The following is a 26,989-nucleotide window of genomic DNA, read 5'->3' on the forward strand; positions in this document are numbered from 1 at the left end:
TCAGTCACAAAAGTGAAAGAAGAAGTGAAGGAAATGGGTGGGGATTTCATTCATTGTAAAAAAAAACTGTTAGCAACCAATGAAAAGTGTTATTTTAGGGTCACATGACCCGACGCGTTTACGCTGCGCGCTCCGGAGCACTTCCGGTGCGTTTACGCAGCGCGATCGTAGGCGCTTCCGGGGCGCAAACGTGGCGCGATCGTAGGCGCTTTTGCGTGCGTTTATGCGCCGCGAACGTAGGCGCTTCCGAGGGCACTTACGTTGCGCGCCGAAGTGACGTCATCAAACTTTTACAGAAATGCATAATCATTTTCCTTATTAAAAAAAACTAATTTTATTTGTATGGTACGAAATGTTTTGCATTATTATTAACTTTTCATTCATATTTTTTTTCACGAACGACAGTTGCGCTCTGGGTGCGCTTTCAGATGAGCTCACGGAAAAGCTTACCGGAGAGCTTAGCTGAAAGCTTCCCGGAGCGCGCACCCAGAGCGCAAAAGAAAAAAATTATATAAAAAAAAATGAATACTTTAAAAAAAACAGCAAATTGTAAAAAAAAAAAAAGGTTAGAAACTCGATATACAAAGGAATTAGCATTTAAAAAACCTATGAAATTCACTGAAAAAAACATAGGTTTCACACCAGTTATAGTTAGGAATTAGCATTTAAAAAACCTATTAAATTCACTGAAAAAACCATAGGTTTTACACCAGTTATAGTTAGCTGGAAATTTTACTGATATAAAACCATTGAAATTCCCACGTTATAGTTAGATGGACTCACTATAACTTGCGCGTGCAATGCACTGCTGATGATGTCTAAATAAGCCAGTTAACCAATCAATTTTTAAAAACCATCCATTTAGACACTTATTTAAACATTTATTCTTCCATCAACTTTTACATATACATATATAAAATATATTTATTTTTCAGAAAGACACACATTCACTGGATGGTGTCATCAGTGATGTCATGAGTGATGTCACTGACCATGTCATGAGTGATGTAATATGTGATGTCATCAGCAGTGCATTGCACGCGCAAGTTATAGTGAGTCCATCTAACTATAACGTGGGAATTTCAATGGTTTTATATCAGTAAAATTTCCAGCTAACTATAACTGGTGTGAAACCTATGGTTTTTTCAGTGAATTTAATAGGTTTTTTAAATGCTAATTCCTAACTATAACTGGTGTGAAACCTATGGTTTTTTCAGTGAATATATATATATATATATATATATGTGTGTGTGTGTGTGTATTATATATGTATATATATATATATATCCAGTCAATAGTTATAGGAAGGACCATGCTTCCATAGGAAAAGCGGTTTTTGAATTGCTTATAATTTTGGTGCCGATTGACGAATCTTCACAAAATTTTCACAAAAAATGTGTACCGGTGATGCTAGTTGTCCGTGAAGTGGGAGCTGAGAAAAAGAGGGGGTAAAAAAAAGTGTGTTTCCCAGGTTAATTCCCATAGGGGTTTGAACATGACTACAGCCCAAACTGCTGGTTAGAATTATGCAAAATTTGGCAGAATGGTAGATTTGGTGCCAGAGATCATGCTTTTTGTTTTTTGGTGTAAATCCTTTCAGTAGTTTTGGAGATATTGAAGAAAACTCAAATGTGGATATCTAGAGGCGCGGATCCAACATTCCCATACTGATACCTGATTGGCTGCCAACACTTCAACAAAGAAGTTTTGGGAACCATCTTGGGAGTCGGCTTCAGCTGAGACCCACAAAAAATGTTAAAAAAAAGAAAAGGGGGCAGGTTAGGAATACCTGACATGTAGCACCTGGGCGGGCCGGCTCCCGCCAAGTCAGATAAAACACTAACTCTGCTCCCAGCATGTAGGAGCTGTCAAACCACTCCTGCTTGCTGGGAGCAGAATTTTCAATAGCTTCCTGCCCCCTGTCATGCGGGCAGGGAAACAGATGGAAAGAATGCTTGCACACCGAGGGAGCTGCATGGTAAGCAGCTCCCTGTGTGTGGGAGCAAACCTGATGCCCACTGGAGGGGGGAGCCAGCAGGGACTGTGGTTGCATTCAGGATCCCCCTCGGCTCCCAACAGTGCAGACCGGGTACTCTAGGTGGGCTCCAGTACACCCAGCATGACAAGGCTGGCAGTGTGAAGGCAAACAGTTTCCCCTGTGACCTAAGGTCAGGATAAGTTAACTTGAGAATTAAAAAGAATGCACGTTATAGTGTAATTCAGTGAAAGCAAGCAATCATTATTATTCGTGAATCTGCAATAAACGTAATTACGCTAGTCTAGTGAACATTCTATTACACTTAGGGCCTGAATACAATCTTGCTAGGAAAGCGCTCAGTCTGACTCGGATCCGAAGGGCTTTCCGAGCGTAAGGTGCTCCGGGAGTCTGAATGAGTGAGTACGATGCTGCTGTATGCTTACGGACTCGGTTCGTTTGGACTCCCATTGAAGTCGATGGGAGCCCATGTACAGATGCGTACACAAGTCCCATAGCAGAAAAGGGGTGGGTGGGGGAAAGCGTGCCTCCTGCTGTACATGCCTGGATCGAGGGGACCCATGGGCAACCCCTGTGACAGATTTGAAGCGACCCAGATGAAGCGGGGCCTTCAACAGCCCCCCAAAGTACACTTACGACAGCCGCTTCATCTTGCTGAGACTGATGCGAAGCAGCTGTCCAAATCGTGCATTGTACTCGCTCAGTCGAGATTCGGTTCCATTGCATGGCAAGATAAGCCTCCAAACGAGTTGTATGAAGCGGTTCGGGTCTGGAAATGATTCAGTCAACACGTACGCGATTTCCACATTGTCCATGGTTGTTTGGACTTGTGTACGATTCAGTCAGAAACAAGGGCTACAAATCGGATATGTTAAAGCCAAATCCGATTCGGAGACCTTCCGAACGACATCTTAATCAGGCCCTTATTTGTGAATTGTTAGTGGCTGCGTTGGTTACATACTGTTAACTCATTTCAATGCAGTGCACATGTTTATCAATTTAAAACACATATTGAATACATATGCCATATATGGGAGCATAAATATATAAACATGACGTAAACAGGGTAAAGCCTAAATTACGCTGCTCCAATTGTCACCACATATCGTAAATGGCTAAAGTCTAATTTCCTGCTGGAATTTATTTATATGCTTTATTGTGGATTTAAACTTATGTGAACATTTGAATTGTTCTATCCCATGCAACTGTTGTTATGAAAGCTACTTGTATGCAATAGTAATTGTGCTATGTAAGGCACTAAGGTTCCCTTTGCAGCTTTGTTTATGCTTTTATGCCATATAAAATTGCTAAATAAATGAATAAACTACAGATACCAGGATTACCTTTATTCCTGTACATGGCATTGGGCACTGGACAATGCCCCATTCACTTTTTGAAACAAAAAGAACCTTTTTGCAAGTCTCTGTGCACTCTTACTATTGATTTGGGATATGGGCTTAATTTGGGGCCTGGATGTTTTTTACACATCAGCTCAAAAGCTTACATCAGATAATAATTTTTGAAGTAGTATGCGACCCTTTACCCCACTCGCTGAAACACACTTACACAGTTCTTCATCAAAGAATCCAGTGCACTGTGTGAAAACTGAACTGTACCTGAAAGAACGTCACTTGTCCATGCCTATTTTGTCTGTCGGAATACCCTGACTGTTCTGAGGACTTCGCACCCATTGCTTGTGAACATGGTTGAGAAAGCATTGTCAAAAGGCTTATTATAGTGATAAATTGTCTGTTAGTATACCCTGACTTTTCTGAGGACTTCAGACCCTGTCCTTGCTAACGTGGTTGAGAAAGCATTGCCAAAGGGCTTATTATAGTGATAAATATATGGCTTGGAAGCCAAACACCATAGATCCAGCTGAACAAAGCTCTCTGGCTAAGAAGGCGAATGACAGTGAAAGCTGAGAGAGACTGCTGAGGGTGACAAAGAATACAGCCCTATTCACACAACCTGCAACCAGCACCAACAACACCAAGGAACTTTTCAAAATTGTTAAGAAATTCTCCAACCGGTTGCCAGTGAAAACAACATTACACCCTCATAGAAGCTGTGCAACAACCTTGCAGACTTCTTCCACAACAAGATACCAACCATATACAGAAACTTCAAACCACAACCCACGCCTACCAACTTCCTCCACAGATATGCCAACACTGCAACTGACACGAACCACAGAAGAACACCTGGAACATCCTCTCCACCCAGGACACCACCTCCACCATGAAATCCATCCACTTGGGAGCTTCCACAGACCAATGCCCGCACCACATCTTCAAACTCAGAAAACAAAGTATTGGCCAGGTACTCACCACCTTGCTTAACACCTCTATCACCACTTCAACATTTCCCAATACCTGGAAATCAATCAGTCTACTACTCAAAAAGCCTTCTGATGACCCCAGAGAATTAAAAAAAAACTACTGGCCAATCTCCTGCTACAATTCCCAGTGAGGGCACTGGACAAGATCATCAACAAGCAACTCATGACATAACTGGAGGCGAACCAGCTACTCAACGCCTCCCAATCTGGCTTACACAGCAATCTCAGTACCGAAGCCACCTTGATCGCAGCCACTGACAACATCTGTATCCTCCTCGAGTGAGAAGAAACAGCATCTCTGATCCTCCTTGGCATCTCAACAGCCTTTGACACCATATCCCTGGCCAACATAGTTAGATCCCACACTCTCCACATAACTTTTCCTATGCAGATGATACCCAACTCATCCTCTCAGTCACTGATGAACCCAACACCACCAGAACTGACTTCCACAAATGCATGAAAAGCGTTGCCGACTGGATGAATAGCAACTGCTTCCAGCTGAACACAGGCAAGACTGAAGTACTGATCTTTGGCAATAGCGGTACAAAAGGGGGTAGTGATGGAGGGAGCATCTGAATCAATCAAACACTCACACCCAGTCGAAAGATCTGGGTTTAATCCATCACCGTTCTTTAGCCCACTCTGCCACCCCAGTTCAGACATGGTTATATGCAAATCAGTCTGACCATGTGCCTCATGGTAACAGTCCAGCCCGAACTGCCAAGCCATGTCTTCCCTGGACCGGAAACAAGCTTCCGAGGACCGGTTTCTGGCATTCCAGCCGTCTTCAGCCCGGCTTGCTTGAATCCAGTGGCAAAGTGAGCAAGGGACTCACGTCTGAGCATACCCTGCCACACTTATGGCGGCCAAATGCGGTACAAAAGAGGGTGGTGATGGACGGAGCATCTGAATCAATCAAACACTCACACCCAGTCGAAGGATTTGGGTTTAATCCATCACCGTTCTTTAGCCCAATCTGCCACCCCAGTTCAGACATGGCTATATGCAAATCAGTCTGACCCTGTGCCTCATGGGTACAGTCCAGCCCGAACTGCCAAGCCATGTCTTCCCTGGACTGGAAACAAGCTTCCGAGGACCGGTTTCTGGCATTCCGGCCGTCTTCAGCCCGGCTTGCTTGAATCCAGAAGATAGAATCTCCTGAGGCGGAAGCCGGGAGCCTGACTAGTGAGCATTTTTAACATTTGAGAGTCACTATTTGAGTGTGTTTATTTTAAAACACTCCTTACCTGCAATTCACGCTCCTGACAAAGCCCGCGCAGCGGATCCTAGCGCTGCCGCGGGAACATCAACAAACTGCTTTTGCGGCCATTACCGGCGCACCCTATGGCCACGCCCCTTTTCTGAGGCCACGCCCCTCCTTGTCGTCTCCCATTCTCCACAAATTATGTGCATCTTCCAAACACGCATCGGGCGAGCGCAGCGGGCGTGCCGTTTGTGCGCCGAAGGCGTGCCTAAGGCAAGCCCATCTGCGCCCGTCTGCGCCAGCTCCGGGCCTAGGGCCAGCCATGCTGTCAGTCCTCTACCCGCTCAGAAGCTAATGTAGACCAGGTCACAGCTTTTAGACCTAGGTAAGACAACTTGCACTTCCCCTACACCGTGCAACCTCCCTTTGTCCAGCCCTTTCTTATACAAATGTCACAATTGCCCTTTCTCTTTCTCTCCCGATTCTATTCGCCCCCATGACCCCGCAATTAGTCAGCCCACACCCATTAAAACTTACTCTATGGGATTGGTGAATGTCGCTCTTTACCTTGCCACGCTAGTGACATTTGGCTATTATTGTACTCCACGTCCTGGGACTTACTGTTTCTAACTGAGACATGGATTAAAGACTCCTCCAACCCAGACATCTCTCTTGCCGTACCCACCGGTTACTGCTTTACGGGAATAAGCCGTGAAGGTTCCAAAACGGGTGGAGGAATTGCAGTAATCTTAAAGACTCATCTGACAATCACGTCTAGAAAAATTACGAACATAAAGCCCATAGAAGCACTATATTTCTCTGTCACTGACTCCACCACAGCCATTTTTTCAGGGATCTTGGTCTACAACCCCCCTAACACCCCTCAGTCTGCCATCTCTGAACTACTGGCAGTCACGGCAGATCTGTCTCTTAAACACCCTCACTTCACAGTACTGGGAGACTTCAACCATCACGTGGATGTAAGTAGCTGCAATCGCGCCACTTATCTCCTAGAATCCATGCAAAATATAAACCTGACTCAAGGGGTAAGGGTCCCCACACATGCCGCAGGACATCTCCTCGCTCTCGACCCCGGTCCGCCCCGGCAGTGTGCCGTTTGCGCGGAGGGTCCCTGCACGAGCGCCACTTCCGGCTTTGCACCACTTCCGCCCTGCCTCTCCACCGTGCAGGTGAGCGGTCTAGTGGTTGCAGAGCTCGTCACTATAACTTGCCCAGCACTCGGCTCCTCAGGTGGACAATCGTGGCTACTGGCCGCGGGCGTGTATCAGCGCTGCCGGTGAAATACTTTTAAACTGCACTCCAGCTGACTACGAGCTGGCTGTGAATTTTTAAACCTGATTTTCTCTTTTGTTGCTTAGCGCCCGCATTTGCCATTTATGTTATTAGCTACCTGCTGCTAACTGCTCACCTCTCTCCTCGCTCTCGACCCCGGTCTGCCCCGGCAGTGTGACGTTTGCGCGGAGGGTCCCTGCACGAGCGTCACTTCCGGCTTTGCACCACTTCCGCCCTGCCTCTCCACCGTGCAGGTGAGCGGTCTAGTGGTTGCAGAGCTCGTCACTATAACTTGCCCAGCACTCGGCTCCTCAGGTGGACAATCATGGCTACTGTCCGCGGGCGTGTATCAGCGCTACCGGTGAAATACTTTTAAACTGCACTCCAGCTGACTACGAGCTGGCTGTGAATTTTTAAACCTGATTTTCTCTTTTGTTGCTTAGCGCCCGCATTTGCCATTTATGTTATTAGCTACCTGCTGCTAACTGCTCAGCTCTCTCCTCGCTCTCGACCCCGGTCCGCCCCGGCAGTGTGCCGTTTGCGCGGAGGGTCCCTGCACGAGCGCCACTTCCGGCTTTGCACCACTTCCGCCCTGCCTCTCCACCGTGCAGGTGAGCGGTCTAGTGGTTAACGTCGACTGGCATAAATCGCAACCTGGAGGAAGCGCAGCGGACGAGCGCAGCGGGAGTGCCGACTTCGCGCCGAAGTCGCGCATAAGTCAAGCCCATCTGCGCCCGTCCGCGGCCGATCGAGGCCCGGGGCCACGCATGCTGCTCGACGCATTACATATACCTCACAGGAACTTCGCTCTTTTTATTCCTGTGCTCCTCCTGCCCCTCATACGATTGCTATCGCTCGGCATCATGGCATTTTCTCCCACTTTTTATCCAGTGCCCCCTTGGCTCCTCCTTCTATTATCCTTCCCTCCAACTCTGCCACACCCATATCTTCCAGGCCTAGTTCCCCTGGTACACGTTCCATCTCTGTTGTGTATCTCAACACCCGCTCTCTCCCGAAACACCAGCTTGAGGATGTTCCAACTTCTCGAGGATGGCAATATTGACATCTTGCTCCTCGTTGAAACTTGGCTACACGCGGACTCCTCTCCTGACATCTTGGCCGCAATACCCTCGGGCTACTATATCCTTCACTCTAACAGGACCTCTGGCAGACCGGGTGGCGGTGTTGCTGCCATCATTCGCTCCAACCTACAATTCACTTCTTTAACAACCACCCCTATATTGAACTCTGATATTCTTACGTTGAAATTCACCTCTCCCAAACACTCCCTCATTTGTGTTTTAGTGTACAGTCCCCCTGTTAATATGCCCTCCTTCCCATCTTTGTTCAGTGATTTCATTTCGCAACTGACCATTAATTCTGCTAGGATCCTGATCATCGGCGATTTTAATTATTGGCCATTTGACCCCCTTGAATCCTCCCTTTCACTTGAATTCTCTGGTTTGCTATCTGGCCTAAATTTCTCACAACATATCTCTGTTGCTACTCACATCAAGGGCCATACCTTGGATCAGGTATGGACCACCAATCTAGATATTACCTCTCCACTGGTGTATCCCTGCACTTGGTCCGACCACTTTTTCATTTCTTTTGCCCTAAAAATCTCTGTACCCACCCGCCCCCCACTCGCCTCCAACTTCTCGGCACGTAATTGGAAGCACGCCGATACTTCTCTCCTTCACTCGACCCTTGCTTCCACTCTCCCCCCTAGCCACCTGGATTTGAACTCTCAAGCAGCCGCAGTGGATCAATGGCTGTCTCAAGCCAGTGACGTAGTCGCTCCAGTCAAAATCATTAAATCTAAGCGACCCCACGACGCTCAGCGCTGGTTCACTGACCAACTGAAGGCCAGCAAACTCCTTCTTCGTCAGGCTGAGCGCCGTTGGAGGCGTAACTATGATCCCTTATTGAAGTCTGCTTACACCGACTTACTATAATCTTACAAAAAATCCATTATTTTGGCCAAATCTGCTCATTTCTCCCAGAAAGTTATCAACTCTGCATCCAAGACAAAAGAAATTTTCTCCATTGTAGCTGAACTTTCTTTACCCGACCGTGTAACACCTCAGCCTCAGCCTTCTCAAGCTTTGTGCGATTCCCTTAATTCTTTTTTTATTGACAAAATCTCCACCATTAAAAACAATATTCCCCCTACCACCATGTCTCAGATCAGCGCGCTTCCTTCTTCGAATCCTCACTCCCTGAATGTATTTCCCCCTATCTCTATAGACACTTTCCGTTTATTACTCTTGGCTGTGGGCTCAGGCTCCCCCAAGGACTGTTGCCCTCCCCAAATCCTCAGAGATGCCTTTATGGCCTGTCCTGGCCCTCCTCTGGACCTCCTAAATCGTTCACTCTCCACAGGCTCTGTCCCCAATGCTTTCAAAAGCACTGTGGTAGTACCTATTCCAAAAAAAACCCGGTTCCGACCCTGCGGTCCTCGGCAACTATCGACCCATTTCCCTTCTCCCATACCTGGGGAAGGTCTTGGAAACCTACGTCACCCGTTGCCTGAGTACCTTCATTGAGGAAACTCATTTCCTCGATGATCAACAGGCCGGATTCAGACCCTCCCATTCCACGGAGGCAGGGGTGATTGCGGTTATGGACACGCTGAGACAGGGGGCTGATAAGAACATGGCCCAGGCCCTAGTGCTACTCGATCTCTCGGCCTCTTTTGACACGGTCGACCATGACATCTTGGTCGACCGTGTCAGAAATGCTGGGATCTCGGGACTGGCCCTGTCTTGGATTGTGTCCTTCCTCCAACTCCGGACCCAATCTGTACACTTATCTTCCTTTTCTTCCCCCTGCATTTCACTCTCCTGTGGTGTCCCCCAGGGTTCTGCTTTATCTCCTCTTTTGTTTAATCTTTATATGCAGCGTCTCCTGGTCTCTCTCCGCCACTTTTCTGTTACCACCTTTAATTATGCAGATGATCTGCAACTTATCTTTCCTATCGACTCTTCCCCTCTCTCCCGCTCTAATTTCCAAACCACTATGCTTTCCATCTATGAGTGGATGAACTTCAGCCAGCTGAAGCTCAACCCTAGCAAGACAGAGCTGGTCCTGATTGGTGGGCCCCCTGCCCTTGGCCCCCCTCCCTGCCCAGCTGACTCCGTGAAGAGCCTAGGTGTTACCATCTCCAGTGACCTCTCGATGCGGCGGCATATTAATGCTGTTACCTCCGCCTGCTTCTTCGCAGGATCGGGAAGATCCGAAGGTTCCTATCTCCAGAGGCTCTCACTCTTGTCATCTTGGCCCTGGTTACCTCACGTTTAGACTATGCCAACTGTCTATACGTGGGGATCCCAGCATACCATCTTCAACGGCTCCAACTGGTGCAAAACCAGGCAGCCAGATTAATCTTCCAGCAACCCAAACACCAACATGTCACCCTGTTGCTAAAAACCCTTCACTGGCTCCCAGTTGTGAAACGTTGCATCTTTAAACTGGGCTGCACTATCTTCAAATCTCTTTTTGTTTCTGCCCCTGCTTTCATTTCCCTCTGCTTACACCCTTATGCTCCCTCCCGACACCTCAGATCCTCTGCCCACAATCTACTGATCATTCCCAGGTTCAGACGCAAGAAGCATGGTGGTGCTGGCTTCTCTTTCCTTGCCCCATCCACTTGGAACTCCCTTCCCCTACCAATTCGGCTCACTTCTGATTATCCCACTTTCCGCAAATCTCTGAAAACTCATTTGTTCCGTCTTGCTCATGGCTAGCTGCCTACACCCCCTGTGTCCTCTTCCATGGTCCCCGAGCGCCAAGAAACCAATTGGTGTATGTGCGTGGTATTAAACACTTTTAACATAACATAACATAACCCTTGACGTTATCTTTTCCAACTGCACGAAGCTAAAAATCCTTCCTTCCACACCTCTGACATGGTCTGACCATTTTTTGATCCCATTCGAGGTATCTTCAACTCAAATTGTCAAGAAGGAATCTGCCATCAGAACACAAGGCAGAAAATGGCACAAGATCTCATGTACTGCCCTAGAGCAATCATATAATAACAGCTTAAACCCTTTCCCTGACGATCTCAACGAAGCGGTTCTTACACTCAATAACGATCTCACGACTGCTATTGAGAAAGTAGCTCCCTTACAAATCCTTACCTCTCGCAGACAAAAACCTTCAGCACCCTGGTTCACTCAGGAACTAAGGGATAATAGAAGCAGATGTAAAAAGATGGAGCGACAATGGCGGCAGACTTATGACCCTGCAGCCAAGGCTCTTTACAGACAGGCCCTCGAAGAGTTTCGCAAACTCAAACGCAACTCTATGAGCACCTATTTTGTAGAAACTATTGCCAATGCAAAAAACTCTACCAAAGCCCTCTTTAACATTGTTAAAGATTTTACTAATCCCACTGCTCTGTCCGCCCCAGTATCCCCTTGCCAAGCACTTAGTGAAGACTTATCAGATTTTTTTGAAAAGAAAATTGCCAACATTGCGGCAACTATTCTTCAGAACGGTACCGAGATTACTGAAGACCCTACCATCATCTGCATGAATGCATTTACTGCTTTTTAACCACTCACCAAGGAGCATGCCCTGAATGTATTCTTGAAATGTAAATCAGGCTCACCATTGGACCCAGCCCCGGCCTTAATCATGAACGAAATTGCCTCTTTAGTTATTAACCCCCTACTTGAAATATGGAACTCCTCCTTATACTCAGGTGTTGTCCCTCCCACCTGGAAACACGCAATGCTAATTCCAATTTAAAAAAAAGCAGGCATTGATCCTACCTGCCTGAGCAATTACCGACCAATCTAACTCCTACCCAAGCCTGCCAAGGTGCTCGAGAAAGCGGTACAAGAGCAGCTGTCCAACTACCTAGAGTCAAATTCGCTGTTCCATGATTCCCAATCAGGATTCAGACCGGACTTCAGTACCGAGTCAGCTCTACTTGAGGTATCTTAGTCGATTCGAGAATGCATGGATAGGGGAGAGGAGGCCATGCTGGTCCTCCTCGACCTATCCGCAGCATTTGACACCATCTCCCACAACATACTACTTGCTCGCCTGCAAAAGGTAGGTGTCAGCAGAACTCCCCTCGCTTGGGTTAAATCTTTCATTACGAACAGATTTCAACAGGTGATGCTGGGCTCCTTCCTTTCTACCAAGAAACCATTGATTTGGGGCGTTCCTCAAGGCTCAGCCCTCAGCGCGCTCCTATTCAATGTGTATCTAAAACCACTGGCAAAAGTGGTAGAATCCTGGGGCGTCAGAGTAATTTTTTACGCTGCAAAACCCAGCTAGTGTTCTCCTTCAAAGACCACTCCAAAAAATCATTCCACAATTTTCGCCACTGCATGATGAATATCGTCACCTGGGTGTCCTCTAACAACTTAAAACTTAATACAGATAAGACGGAAGTCTTATTTTTTAATCAGAAATCTCCCACGCCTCCCATTCTTTGGTGGCCGATTGAACTTAACGCTCCTCCGGTACCAGTCCAAGCTGCCCGTAACCTAGGCTTCCAATTTGACACTGCCCTCTCCTGCAAGACTCAAATTAATAAAGTCACCTCGTCTTGCTTCGGAAAGCTCCGCGTGATACAAAAAATCATCCCCTATCTGCCACTAGACTCTCAGACGGCATAGACAGTAGTCCATGCCGTCATCCCCGCTCATTTGGACTACGCAAATAGTCTGTATGCAGGTGCCCCGGCGTATCTCATAAACCAACTACAGACAGTCCAGAATGCAGCAGCCAGGTTGATTTGCAATATCCCCTATCGCCACTCCATCTCACCTCATCTGATCAAACTTCATTGGCTCCCAGTGAGACTACGCATTCAATTTAAAGCCTTAATTCTGGCTTTTAGAGATCTTAATGATCGAGGCCCCACCTACTTGCGTCGTAGAATGAAGTTCTCACAAGCACCCCGAAACCTCAGATCCAACCATCTCCGCCTTATGATCTGCCCCCATTTCCTCCTGGCACGTACCGGAGGAAGGGCCTTTGCAGTGGCCACCTCCAAACTGTGGAACCACCTTCCTATAGAGCTAAGATCCCTGACGTCAGAGCCCCTATTCCGAAAAAACTCAAGACCTGGCTCTTTTCCCTCATCTAATCTACCCACTCCCTCCTACATCCCTCTGACCCTTTCGAGATACTGTCTTCAGCACCGGGAAATCTCCGTTGGAGGTAGCTGTGCGCTCTACAAACTACTAAATAAATAAATAATAATAATCCAGTGGCAAAGTGAGCAAGGGACTCACGTCTGAGCATACCCTGTCACACTTATGGCGGCCAAAAGCGGTACAAAAGGGGGTGGTGATGGACGTATCATCTGAATCAATCAAACACTCACACCCAGTCAAAAGATCTGGGTTTAATCTATCAACGTTCTTTAGCCCACTCTGCCACCCCAGTTCAGACATGGCTATATGCAAATCAGTCTGACCCTGTGCCTCATGGGAACAGTCCAGCCCGAACTGCCAAGCCATGTCTTCCCTGGACCGGAAACAAGCTTCCGAGGACCGGTTTCTGGCATTCCAGCCGTCTTCAGCCCGGCATGCTTGAATCCAGTGGCAAAGTGAGCAAGGGACTCACGTCTGAGCATACCCTGCCACACTTATGGCTGCCAAAAGCAGTACAAAAGAGGGGTGGTGATGGACGGAGCATCTGAATCAATCAAACACTCACACCCAGTCGAAAGATCTGGGTTTAATCCATCACTGTTCTTTAGCCGACTCTGCCACCCCAGTTCAGACATGGCAAAGTGAGCAAGGGACTTGAGTGTTTGATTGATTCAGATGCTCCGTCCATCACCACCCCCTTTTGTACCGCTTTTGGCCGCCATAAGTGTGGCAGGGTATGCTCAGACGTGAGTCCCTTGCTCACTTTGCCACTGGATTCAAGCAAACCGGGCTGAAGATGGCTGGAATGCCAGAAACCGATCCTCGGAAGCTTGTTTCCGGTCCAATGAAGACATGGCTTGGCAGTTCGGGCTGGACTGTTCCCATGAGGCACATGGTCAGACTGATTTGCATATAGCCATGTCTGAACTGGGTTGGCAGAGTGGGCTAAAGAACGGTGATGGATTAAACCCAGATCTTTTGACCGGGTGTGAGTGTTTGATTGATTCAGATGCTCCATCCATCACCACCCCCTTTTGTACCGCTTTTGGCTGCCATAAGTGTGGCAGGGTATGCTCAGACGTGAGTCCATTGCTCACTTTGCCACTGGATTCAAGCAAGCCGGGCAGAAGACGGCTGGAAAGCCAGAAACCGGTCCTCGGAAGCTTGTTTCTGGTCCAGGGAAGACATGGCTTGGCAGTTCGGGCTGGACTGTTCCCATGAGGCACAGGGTCAGACTGACTTGCATATAGCCATGTCTGAACTGGGGTGGCAGAGTGGGCTAAAGAACGGTGATGGATTAAACCTAGATCTTTTGACTGGGTGTGAGTGTTTGATTGATTCAGATGCTCCGTCCATCACGACCCCCTTTTGTACCGCTTAGGCAATAGCAGCAACACTTGGAACGACTCCTGGTGTCCATCAGACCTAGGAGCCACACCCACTCCCTCCAACAGTGCCAGAAACCTCAAATCATCATTTACAACAAGCTCACCATGAAATCATAGATCAACGCTGTCTCCGCTGCCTAGTTACTAACTCTGCGTATGCTAGGTAGGATCTTCAAGTGGCTACCCCTACACACGAGATGCACCATGAAACAGGCTCTCATCACTGGCCGAATTGACTACTGCAATGCCCTCTACGTAGGAATTTCCGTACACCTCCTACAGAGACTTCAGACCATACAAAATGCCACACCCAGATTCACCCTCGGCCCTTCCAGATGAATCCATATCACACCCCATCTCAGGCAACTCCACTGGCTCCCCATACAAAAGAAATGACAATTCAAGCTGCAGACCCACACAGACAAGGCTCTACTCTGGAAGTAGGTCCTCCCTCAAGAAGAAAAACAGAGGCATGGTTTGAGAAGGAAAGGGGTGTATTCAATACCAACTAATACAGGGACCCCATCCAGCAGCAGGCTGAAGATAACTGACAAAACTAACAGCTCTTAACCCAGTGCCTGTCAACCTTACCCACATTCCAGAACATGGAAGTTGTGGATGACATGAAGGTTCAGAAAACCACATCTCCTCCTCCTTGTACCCCGAAAAGAAGTTATAAACCTTTGCAAAACAACCAGAACTCTCTGAATACAGTGATGAACAAAAAAGAACAAAACCTCACTATACACAACAACAATGCAATTCAGAATGATTTAAGGAACACATTCTTGTAAGCAGCTGGGAATACACCTCAAGCAATATGGTCTGGAACACCCTTGGGAAGGTACAGTCTCCCCTGGATCTGAATTTTTGGGAGTTACACCAGTAGTGACAGCAGAACCAACAGAAGATCCAACACGATAATTCACCACTCTGCCAAGATTCCAAATTCTATGATCACTGGTCTTTATGGCATTTTAGAAAACCTTAATCACCTGAAAGGGCTGACTGAATTTCGACACACCTCAAGCCTTCCTGGGAGATTTAATCTAAACCTAGTCACCAACGTTGATTACAGTGTTCTTCACCGCCTTTCTCTAATCATACTGGACCTTCCTCTCACTCATTACATCTCTCTCTCTTTCTCTCCAGCCCTCTGTGCTACCCACCTTGTCATCCACCAACTCTCTCTTGGAACATACCCAAGACGGAACCACTTCCACATTCACCATTCTTCCTTTAAACAAACGAAAAGGAGCCTCACCAGTTAAAGAATGAGATGTGAACCAATACTCTCGGACTCCCAACTTTCCCCACAGGAAGCAGCTTGCTGCATAGCCTCCTTAAGGACCTTGATAAACCTTTCAACAACACTTTTACTTTGTGGATGGTACAGGGCAGCCTTCTTGTACTTAATCCCCCTAGAGGTCAGAAGCTCTTCCATGACTACAGAGGCAAATTGAACACCACTGTCAGACAATAGCGTCAGCGGGAAACCCTCCCATTCAAAAAGCTCCTCTAGAAATTCAATCACAACACCAGACTCCACAGAATTTACCACTTTGATCTCAGGCCAACGAGAAAACATGTCTATGCACACAATGACATAGCGATCTTGAGTTCTTAGTTTCATAGGCCCCAAAATGTCTATCAAAATGTCAGTCCACAGACCAGCAGCCTGATCTCTAATGACCATAGACTCTGTCCTATGCTTGAGCATTTTGTCGCAGCCTGCACACTCAGCACACTCACACACTAATCTTTCAAAATATAAATCCATGGCAAGGCACCAGTATGCCTCCCTGACCTTTCCTTGGTCTTGGCGATGCCCATGTGTGAGGCATGAGATCTTTTGACCAACTTATCCCTCAGAGCAAGTGACGGAATAAGCTTACTACCATGCATGAGAAGTCTATCCACCTCAGCCAAATCTTCCTTGACATGCCAAACCCCTTTGAGCACCTCCTCACAGTCCATCTTCTCACACCAATCTCCTTTCACCATGGTGATGACTTTCTATCCACATCTCTCACAAGGTGTTCCCTCCATTCCCTTTTTGAAATAACCCTTTCACTGATCAAACACACATTGACTTCTTCCTCTAAGTCCTCCCCACCAAACCACTCAACATCATCCACCGTCTCATCATCTCTGCAACCAAGTCTTGATAAACAGCCTGCCAGGACATTGTTAGATGAGCTTTTCTTTGAGCAAACAGTCTGCTCGCCATCAAATGAAACCCAAAAATCTGGATTTTCACCTTTGATTTGGTTTTGAGGCATGGGGCACAGCAAGTCATCTTGCTGCGCTGCCCTACACCTAAGTAAAAGGGTAGGATTGCACCCTATTTATTCAATACTGTGCATTCCTGTCCTTTCTCAATGTCAATGTGCTGGTGCCATTTTGGCAGGATTGTTTTTGTGCAGGAAGGGACAACTTCCTGCACAGAAACAATCCTAAGAGGCACTTTCCTCATTCTATGTGCGCTCCATTCTGCAGCACACATAGAAAGAGGAAGTAACAAGGACAAATGAAGAAATGTCTCCTTGTTAGGCCTCCCCTTAGAGGAGTAAGGATTTGGTGCCTCCCCAGGGTTAAATGATCTTGTAAATCTGGGGAAGTGTCAAAATCCATGGGCATTGCATGGGAAAACCACTACAACACCCATGAAACGTCCCCTGAGTACAGAGTAAGCCAACGTGGTGCTTTGCATTGCCTTGCCTTACTCCATATTTATAAGGCCATCCAAAGCCATGCATAGTGACTTTACGTGGCTTAAAAAATATGATTTATTAATCTGCGCTGCCAGAGCATCACGAAAAATTGACACTCCGGATGAGCAGGGGTCGTAAATAAGCCCCTCTGTTTTTAATGAAAATATATATACTACACATACTTACAGGGGTGTTAGAAATTGGATTTCTGATTGAAAAAGGTATGCACCCTGTCCAAGCAGGAACCACAATCCCGGTCAGGGTAAGTGTAAATGTAAATGTAAATGTAAAGTATTTGTAGAGCGCACTGCTACCAAGCGGTTTCGTAGCGCTATTACTCATACCGCTGTGGAGCCCTTCCTGGCTTTCCCTGTGAAGTGTCCACTCCTAGGCACCCCCAGGGTGAAGCCAGGCATCCTAGCGCTGTTGGGGCCATTGTGGAGATTAAGCAAGCTATTGCCCAGAGTTGCAGCGTGGGACCCATGATTGGAATAGGCACTGAGGCGAGAATATCAGGTCCGAGGAATTTTTGAGCCCGAGACCCGCCGAGGTGGGAATCGAGCCCTGGTCCCGGGCCAGAGCTCTGCATCAAGGTCTGCCACTCTAACCATTGAGCCACACTTCTCCACCACCAAATGTTTACCTGTGTTCATCCTCTGGTAGCTTGGCACAGAGCAGTCAGACTAAACTAAAAAGGCAATGTCTAAAGTATTTGTGCAAACACACACAGTAAAACTGTGAAAACAAAACACTACTAAAGTACTCCAATACTCCAAACCAGTTTAGAAAAATAGCTAATATTAATCTGGGTAAAATAAGAACAAGACGAAAATGATAAAAATCCAACATACACTAGTTAAGATACAAATTTTGCAAGATTAAATCAAAATGCAGTGCCTAGGAATCAATAGCTCCAACTGGGGCTATCTGGTTGCGCTTGACCAGGTGCAAATCCAAATGTTCAGTCTGACCGTGATGGAGCATGGGCCAGATACAGGAGTCACGCAAACTCTGCTGACAGTACCTTGGATGCGTTGAAACTCAGGGACAATGCGCCGAACAAAGGAAGAGATGCATTGCTCACGAAGGTAATAAATAATTTCCGAAGTCGGGCGCCATCATTGATGTGTCCATGTCAAGAGAGCGGCATTCAGGCCGAGGTATCAATGGCGAAATGCTAGGCTGTAAGCAATGCGCTGGTGCAAAGCTGCGCAGGGCCAGGAATTTGACGGAGTCGGGGACGGTGCCCCACAGATGTCAGCAATGTGGTATCTGAGACTAAACCAGTAATGGTGTTTTGGAAGTACTGTTTTGGCAAAGTCAAGGCTACATTGTAAGTTGAGGTCATTGCCTCGCACAGTTGGTGAGCGGTGTCCACAGCTTCAGTGCAGGCAGCGGTGATGCATCAATATTGCAGAGAAATGCTCCAGTACTGATCAACACTTTGGTGTTGATGCATTGTTCTCTAGGGTTGAAGCACTAAACACCCACTTCTAAGGGCCCAGGACTGGATCTGGTACCACTTGGCATGGCAGCAGTCACAGCAGACTAGCCCAGGTGCTGGTAGCAAGATGCAGGTGAAATCTTTGATTTTACTGAGACTTCAGAAACAGGAGGCTAGCCCAACAAACCCTTGCAAAACCTTTACTAATGTAGGATATGGAGAGCCAATTACAGTCCCCTCACTCCCAGGCAAGAAGCAGCAGGTAGCAGACCAACACAGCAAAGCAAGCAGCAAAGTTGCATTCCCTCGTGGCAGCACCACAGTTCTTCTTCCTGGTAGAATATCCTCAGTTCCAGAAGTGTTCTGAGTACATGGTGTCATAGGTCCAGTACTTATTCCCATTTTAGTCTTCAAAGAAGGGAGACTTCAAAGAAAGTTTTTTTCAGTTCACAGGACCCTTCCTTTTCCTGCCCTGGCTCCAGACACACTACAGGGGGGTATGCAGCTCATTTTAGTTCGGATAGGCAAAGCCCTATTTAGGTGTATCAGCTCCTACCTCTAGCTCTAACTGAGGAATGCTGAGGTGTGCCCTGCACATCATGATATGCAGGGCACACCTCAGCTCCCTTTGTGTGTGGCTTTCTAGAGTAAATGCACAAAGCCCAGATGTCACCCAACCCAGATGTGTATTCCTTACACAGGCAAAGGCAAAGAATCACTAATGTAAGAAAATGCCAACTTTCTAAAGGTGCAACAACCACAATTGATGGACAGAATGCATAACAATGTCATACATTCACCCCAGTACAGAGATCTGGGCCTAAATCCATTGTTTGTTTGCTCCCCATGCCATTCCAGTTTGGACCCAGCCATATACAAATCAGTCTTGACCCTGCGCCCAATGGAAACAGTCCAACCCAAACTGCCAGGCCAGGTCCACCCTGGGCTGGAAACAAGGATCCTACAGGGCCGTTTCTAGGTGTTTTGCCGCCCTAGGCGAGAATTGAAAAATGCCCCCCCTCCCTTTTACTACGATCTCTCTCGCCCCGTCATCCGTGCTAGAAGAATTATTCCATGTACCTGGAGAACACTGTATAGGCCACAGACGCTACTACATACATTTCCTCTCTCAGCATCATTGTAGACGCACCAGCCAGAGCGAACCCTTCCCAGCTCTGGAAGAACGTCGAATCATAAGAGCCAGGCCCCTCGCCAGGAGGCCACTGCAGCTTGCAGCACCCATTGCCCCTTGCGAGTGTTGCCAATGACAGTACAAACAACCCTACAGAGTGACAATTCAGAATATTCCAAGCCCCCAGTGTTAGAAGAATGGCTTAGGTGGCAGATGTAGTCATTTTAATGTATATTGGATTAATAAACCACTGTGTTTGTGCTCATCTCCAAATTAGACCACCAGTGCTACCATGTGGCAGACTATCATAGGTGCCGGTGATGACATTTAGGTATCCGTGCTTAGCACCGGAAACCACCTGCTCAAATTAAGCACTACGTACAAGAGATGTGTGATAGACCGGACATGAACACACCCTCACAGAGCAAAAAGGAGGTCGAGAGAGTGACCAAGAGGAAGAGGAAGAAATATAGAGTGTGCACACCTCCCCATGTTATCTTCCACCATGGAGGTTATGCCATAAGATCAAAGTCAGAAATATAGTCTGACATAAGTATATTGTCCTAAATATCCGTCTATTTAATTAAGAATTTCTCTTACTAACTCCAATTGGGAGATATTTTAGCAAAAGATATTTATGTCAGATTGTATTCTGACTACGACATTCTGGCTGCAAGTTCTTGAATGCAAGACTTTCTCTTGGCAGTGTCTCTATAATACTCATCAAGCAGCAGTAACGGCTCGTGGTGGGAATGCTGCGGGCGGGGCTGGGGAGGAGCAGGGTGGGGGGTAGTAAACTATGGCATACGGCCGACCAGAGGTAAGTAAACAAATAAATAAAACAAATTTAATTGCGCGCGCTGCGTTGCCAAATGTGATGCAGTGCGTGCAACAAAATTAGTTTCATTTATTTATTTGTTTACTTACCTCCGTTGGGCCATATTCTGTAGTTTACTACCCCCCACCCAGCTCCTCCCCCACCCTGCCCCACTGCCACGCGGCACTCCTATCACGAGCCACTACTGTCAAGCAGGAATACTGGTGCAAACAAAAGAGCCCACTCACATCTACAGCTATCAAGGAGACTTGTTGTTAATAAGGTAACTTTAAACAATGCAGGTCAGCAAGGAAACATGGAGACAGACTAAAACAGTTTATCTGAAAGGCCCCTCTGGAGTCCCTCCATTTAAGAGAGAACATATATTTTACCGTTCTTGCAATCAGGACATCTTAGATAACATGGCAAACCAATGTAAATCAATTCTGTATTAATAGGTGCTGAAAAGCCTAACCTGCCACTAAACAATATTTTGCATTTAGACAGCATAAGGAACATCGAGGAAAGAGAACTGCATGATGATTTCTCCCAGGCATATATGGTAGAAAACTCTTACACAGGAGTATTCCGGGGGGGGGCACAAGTTCTCTTCAATTTCGAATATTTCTGTCTGTTCGTGGCTGCAATTTTATAGAATTTGACATGCGCTTACCGATAAATAAAGTTCCTGTGTTTCCATTTTGAACCAAAATGGAGTTGGTACATGAATTGACCAAAAGAATAGGAACATGGTGGCACATGCATCATTGCACCCGTTTGCTATTCCTAAATTGCGAAAATTAAGAAATGGCAATTTAGAAAACGCAAACAGCAATGCATGATTAAATCGCAAATATTTTTGCGAATTCTTAATTTTCCTTAATTGCGATTCACATTTTGTGAATCGCAATTAAGGAAAACCTTCCCATTGATTTATATGGGCCAAAAGGCCCATAGGAATCAATGGGAAGGCATTAACATTTTGCGATTTTGCGATTTTCATTTTGCGAATCGCAATTTGTTAATGCATTTCAAGGGTGCTGAGGGGGGTCATATACATCATCTCGTAATCGGGGCCACCAAAAGGAACGTTCCGCACTCACAATGGTTTTATACATTCCCATGTGCCCCCCCCAACATGAAATCGTGGGTCCAGGCTAATTATTCAATTAAAGAAAAAGAGCCTTGCCAAAGAAAAATACATTTCGGGCCTACAGATTCAGCTAACTTAAGAAATCACAAATATGCCTCTTCTTGTACTTATATGCAATTAGGCCTTTACACATTTATTCTTTTACTGATTTTTCCCTTCACTTCTGACAGTTAGTATTGGTTCTCGTTTACCACCTAAAGTACAAATATGCATATGTTCATTAACTGCATATAGTCTCAAGATGTTTAAGATATCCATCCGATTAGACAGGGAGCACTTACCATTTGTAAAAAATCACTCTCAATCTTGAAAGTTCCCTCGTGGGGTTAATAATGATAAAATCTGGGAGCCTGTCCGGTATCCCACTTAGTCCAAAGCATTCACAAGGCTTTTTACATGTAGCGTGACACTCGTTCCTATTTGAGGAAATAAAGGACCCATGACCTTCTAAACATTACATTTCAGCCATCCTGTACAGGAAAATCCCCTTACCAAGATTATAAGTCTATGGCAAGATTCTTTACAGTCTGTCTGTGTCGTAGTAACACATTATGCATTCCCTTCCCGCATCTATTTGCAAAAGGGATCGTTTTTCACTTTTCACCAGCGAGTCAAAAACTCACTAATATTTTGCTTCCACGTTCCGATCGACATTACTAAACACCACACTTCACTTGGAGTAGGGATATTAGCATATCTCATCTAGTTATTCGGACAGAATGCAAAATGAGATCGACAGTAACTTTAAGGGGCGTTACTGCCCCCTTGTATTTAACTTTACCAAAACAATCGCTGGGCATATTACACAGACTGCACAACCTTTGTATCTCAAACCAGGAATACATATAAAACTGCTTTAATGTAGACAAGCTATTTATGCGCACTGTTTATGATTTGGCATGCTCTGCTAGCCCGATAAATACTGGCCCTCTGGACTTAGTTATCACACAGTCTCTGCTCGAATTACGTCCGTACACCGCCCCTTCACATTTAATATTCTCATATCGGGTCACACTAATTTATGGCATGTAATCGTTTCTCACCTTATCAGCGCGTAACGTCTGCCAACACGGGGTTCTATTCATTCATGCGAAAACGGAACTCACTATGTTCCCGTTATTTCCTTGCACTCCACTTATAGGTGCTGCATGTTTTTTGCCGCCCCCCCACCTTTTGCCGCCCTAGGCGGCCGCCTAGTCCTGCTTAATGGCAGAAACGGCCCTGGGATCCTAGGACCTGTTTCGGCCTTTCAGCCCTCATCAGCCAGGGTAGCTTGACTCCAGTGCCATTGAGAGCACGGGACCCACGTCTGGGCATACCCGTCCCACTCGGGGTGACAGATGCAAAAACAACAATAGATGGACAGAATGCAGAGCAATGTCATACATTCACCCCAGTACAGAGATCTGGGCCTTAATCCATCATTTCTTTTGCTCACAATGCCATTCCAGTTGGGAGCCAGCCATATGCAAATCAGGCTTCCCCAATGGGAACAGGCCAGCCCGAACGGCCAAGCCAGGTCCTCTCTGGACTGGAAACAAGCATTCTAGGACTGGTTTCGGGCTTTCAGCCCTCATCAGCCAGGATAGCTTGACTCCAGTGGCATGGAGAGCACGGGACCCACGTCTGGGCATACCCATCCCACTCAGGGTGACAGATGCAAAAACAACAATAGATGGACAGAATGCAGAGCAATGTCATACATTCACCCCAGTACAGACATCTGGGCATAAATCCATTGTTTGTTTGCTCCCCATTCCATTCCTGTTGGACCCAGCCATATGCAAATCTGTCTTGACTCTGCACCCAATGGGAACAGCCCAGCTCGAACTGCCAAGCCAGGTCATCCCTGGACTGGAAACAAGCATCCTAGGACTGGTTTTGGGCTTTCAGCCGTCATCAGCCAGGATAGCTTGACTCCAGTGGCATTGAGAGTACCGGACCCACATCTGGGCATACTCGTTCCACTCGGGGGGACAAATGGAAAAAGAACTAACGATCGACAGAATGCAGAACAATTTCATACATTCACCCCAATACAGAGATCTGGGCCTTAATCATCATTTCTTTTGCTCACAATGCCATTCCAGTTTGGGGCCAGCCATATGCAATTCAGTCTTGACTCTGCGCCCAATGGGAACAGGCCAGCCCGAACGGCCAAGCCAGGTCCTCTCTGGACTGGAAACAAGCATCCTAGGACCGGTTTCGGGCTTCCAGCCCTCATCAGCCAGGATAGCTTGACTCCAGTGGCATGGAGAGCACAGGAACCACATCTGGGGATACCCATCGGAATGACAAATGCAAAAAGAACAATTGATGGACAGAATGCAGAACAATGTCATATATTCACCCCAGTACATAGATCTGGGGCCTAAATCCATCATTCTTCTGCTCACTATGCCATTCCAGTTTGGACCCAGCCATATGCAAATTTCTCTTGACTCTGTGTCCAATGGGAACAGTCCAGCCCAAACTGCCAGGGCAGGTCCTCCCATCTCTTGACTGGGGGTGAATGTATGATTTATTCAGCATTCTGTCCATCATTTGTTTGCATAGCACTTTTCACCCTAGATGGGATGAGTATGCCCAGACGTGGGTCCCTTGCTCACTGTGCCACTGGATTCAAGCTAGCCTGGCTGATGAAGGGTAATACCCAGAAACCGGTCCCAGGATGCTTATTTCCAGTCCAGGGAGGACCTGGCTTGGCATTTCGGTATGGACTGTTCCCATGAGGCATGGGGCAAAACTGATTTGCATATGGCGGGGTCTAAACTGGGGTGGCATGGTGAGCAGAAGAATAATGGATTTAACTCAGATCTCTTGACTGGGCATGAATGTATGATTTATTCAGCATTCCAGACATCTTTTGTTTACGTAGAAACTTTATAAAGGTGCAATTTTTCAGTAATAGTATTTAAAATCTAACTTCACCATAAGTTAGGATTTCAAACTGTGATTCCAGAGACACCAAACTTGGGGGTCCCATCTCTTCTCAATTAGAAGTGACACTTATAAAATGTATAAATGTCCTAATTTTTAAACATACTGCACCCTGCCCTTGGGCTGTCCAGGGCTTACCTTACGGATGACTTCTACGTATTAAAAGGTACGGTTTGGCCCTGGAAAGAGGGTTAAGTTGCCAGGTTTACATGGTAGTTTAAAACCGCACACAACGGTTTTGCAATGGCAGGCCTGAGACTTGTTTAAAGGGATACTTATGTGGGTGGAACAATCAGTGCTGCAGGTCCACTAGTAGCATTTTATTTACAGACCCTGGGTACACCAAGTGCAGTGTACTAGGGACATAGCAGTAACTCAAATAGTCAATCATGGAAAGACCAATCCATAACACAATTTACGTTAGGAGCACTTGCACTTTAACACTGATCAGTAGTGAGAAAGTGAACAGAGACACTAAACCAACAAAAACAGAGTTAAAACCAGGTGGTCTGCAAGCAAAAAGACAGGGGAAACAGGCCAAAAGATGCCAGGACCAACACTCACTTCCTCTCCCTCCTCCAGAATTGCGGTTATTGTCACATTGGCAAAGTTCCTGTGAGACCATTAGAGACAGTTGACTTGGTGAAACACTATGAATTGACCAAAAAATATCCATGTTTTAGCTCCCCATGAAACGCTGCATTTTAAGCTTCAATTGGCCTTTTCAATTTTAATCTTCTTTACCTACTAAATTGTTTGAAAAAGGACAGGAAATCACCACTTCTACAACCAAAAATGTTTCTCCCTTACTTTGAGAGGAAGTTCCAGTACAGCATCTGCAGACAAATATGGAGTGGTTATTTTATGAGTCATGCAAATCAAACAGTTGGACTGAGCATGTTTACTGCTGGTGTCCGCCTTTAAAGAGAAGGCTGCTGCGATGCAGCTAGGATGAGAGGGACTGGGCTGGTTACATATGAATATGTGTGCACACGAATTTGCACATGTAAAAAGCGGCAATTGAGAAAAACACTCTTCCACAGCCTGAAGCTGCACACAGGTAACATGCCTGTGAATTCGACCTAGTACAATAACCCTTTTCAAAAGGCCTACCTTCCTTTTAAATATTAATAAGTCACCCCTAAGTAGTACGTATTGCCCATAAAAGGAGGGTGCATGGTTGTTTAAAGTAGTGAATATAAAGGTTAATGTTGAACATGTCCTTACAGTGAAATATTTGCTAAAGCTATTTTTACTGTTGCAAGGCTGGCTGCTTTCACAGGGAAGCAGTGAGAAACATTGCTGTATTTAATAAATGATTACTTTAGATTGATAACAACTAGAGAAATAATAAATATAGTTATTCAGACCCCAATGTAATGGTAAAATTGAATTCTTTCTATTAAGCAAAAGGCAATTTTTAAAAGGAACATTTTCCTTCACAAAGCTTGTAAGCATTTAACTGTCACCTAGCAGGTGGATGGCTTCTCTGTGGTGAGATGTGGACTGCTACTAGATACTGGAGAAAAGGCTTTGATGTGTGTTGGTATTTTTCGTCCTTCAATGGAATGGCTTGGGGCTGTGACGAAAGACTAGTTACATTTTAAAGTAGCCTATCTTGTCACAATCAGATAAACCTGTCACCAGGCGTGTCCCCTCCTTTTGTCAGTCTAGCCAACTTGGCTCCGAAACCAGTGGAAAGGTTGTCACAGAACTGAACTGGTTTGGAGTGACCATCAGGGAGGGTTTGTCCATTTTCATAACCAACCATCTGGGTTTTCTCAGGGAGCTCTGATCAAGGGACGAAGGGCAGGAGGGTTGGGACAGGGGTGGTGAGATGATCTGGCATCCTAGGATTGGCCGCTGCCATCTAGAACTTTCCACCCATAATTTAAAAATCCCTGAACAAGAGAGCAAGAGCCTGGAACTGGATGGCGGTGGCACCAGAATCTTGGATAGCTGAAAAGAGAAGCCGCGTGATGCTCCTGATGGACTAAGGACTCTGCCTATAAATGAACTCCAGAACTACGTGGGTCTCTCCAGGGCTAGTGATGTTGGCCTCCTTACCCCCCCTGAGGACCAGTTATAGGAAGGTTTGGGCTTTATTAACCCCGCATTTTGGCTAGAAACCCATGGGGCACGTGGAGAACAAAGCAAAGGAGAAGGTTTGTGGAGTGAGCCCGTGAAACCAGCTCCTCACAAAGTGTACCCTTTTAGAGGCCAGGGGGGCTGGTATTGAGAACTTTCCACTCACACTTATAAACCACTACACAAAGGAGTCTAGTAGGGCAAGCCCTGGACGTTGATGACACCAGATACATGGAGAGCTGGAAGGATAAGCAAGCTGATGCCCCTGATGGACCAAGGACTTTGCCTACAGCAGACCCCCAGGACTAGATAGGTCTTTCAAGGGTCAGTGACACAGTCCCCCTTATGCCCCCT

At 46.4% G+C, this 26,989-nt stretch overlaps 1 protein-coding gene across 1 annotated transcript in view; it reads left to right on the forward strand.

Annotated features, from left to right (window-relative positions):
- The window catches only part of LOC147685234 (cathelicidin-1-like), a 134,596-nt gene that overhangs the window by 103,458 nt on the left and 4,149 nt on the right, over window positions 1-26,989 (forward strand). The gene's annotated exons all lie outside the window — the stretch shown is intronic.

This window comes from Lissotriton vulgaris, chromosome 10 (assembly GCF_964263255.1).
Source record: "Lissotriton vulgaris chromosome 10, aLisVul1.2, whole genome shotgun sequence".
NCBI classification, from domain to species: Eukaryota; Metazoa; Chordata; class Amphibia; order Caudata; family Salamandridae; genus Lissotriton; species Lissotriton vulgaris.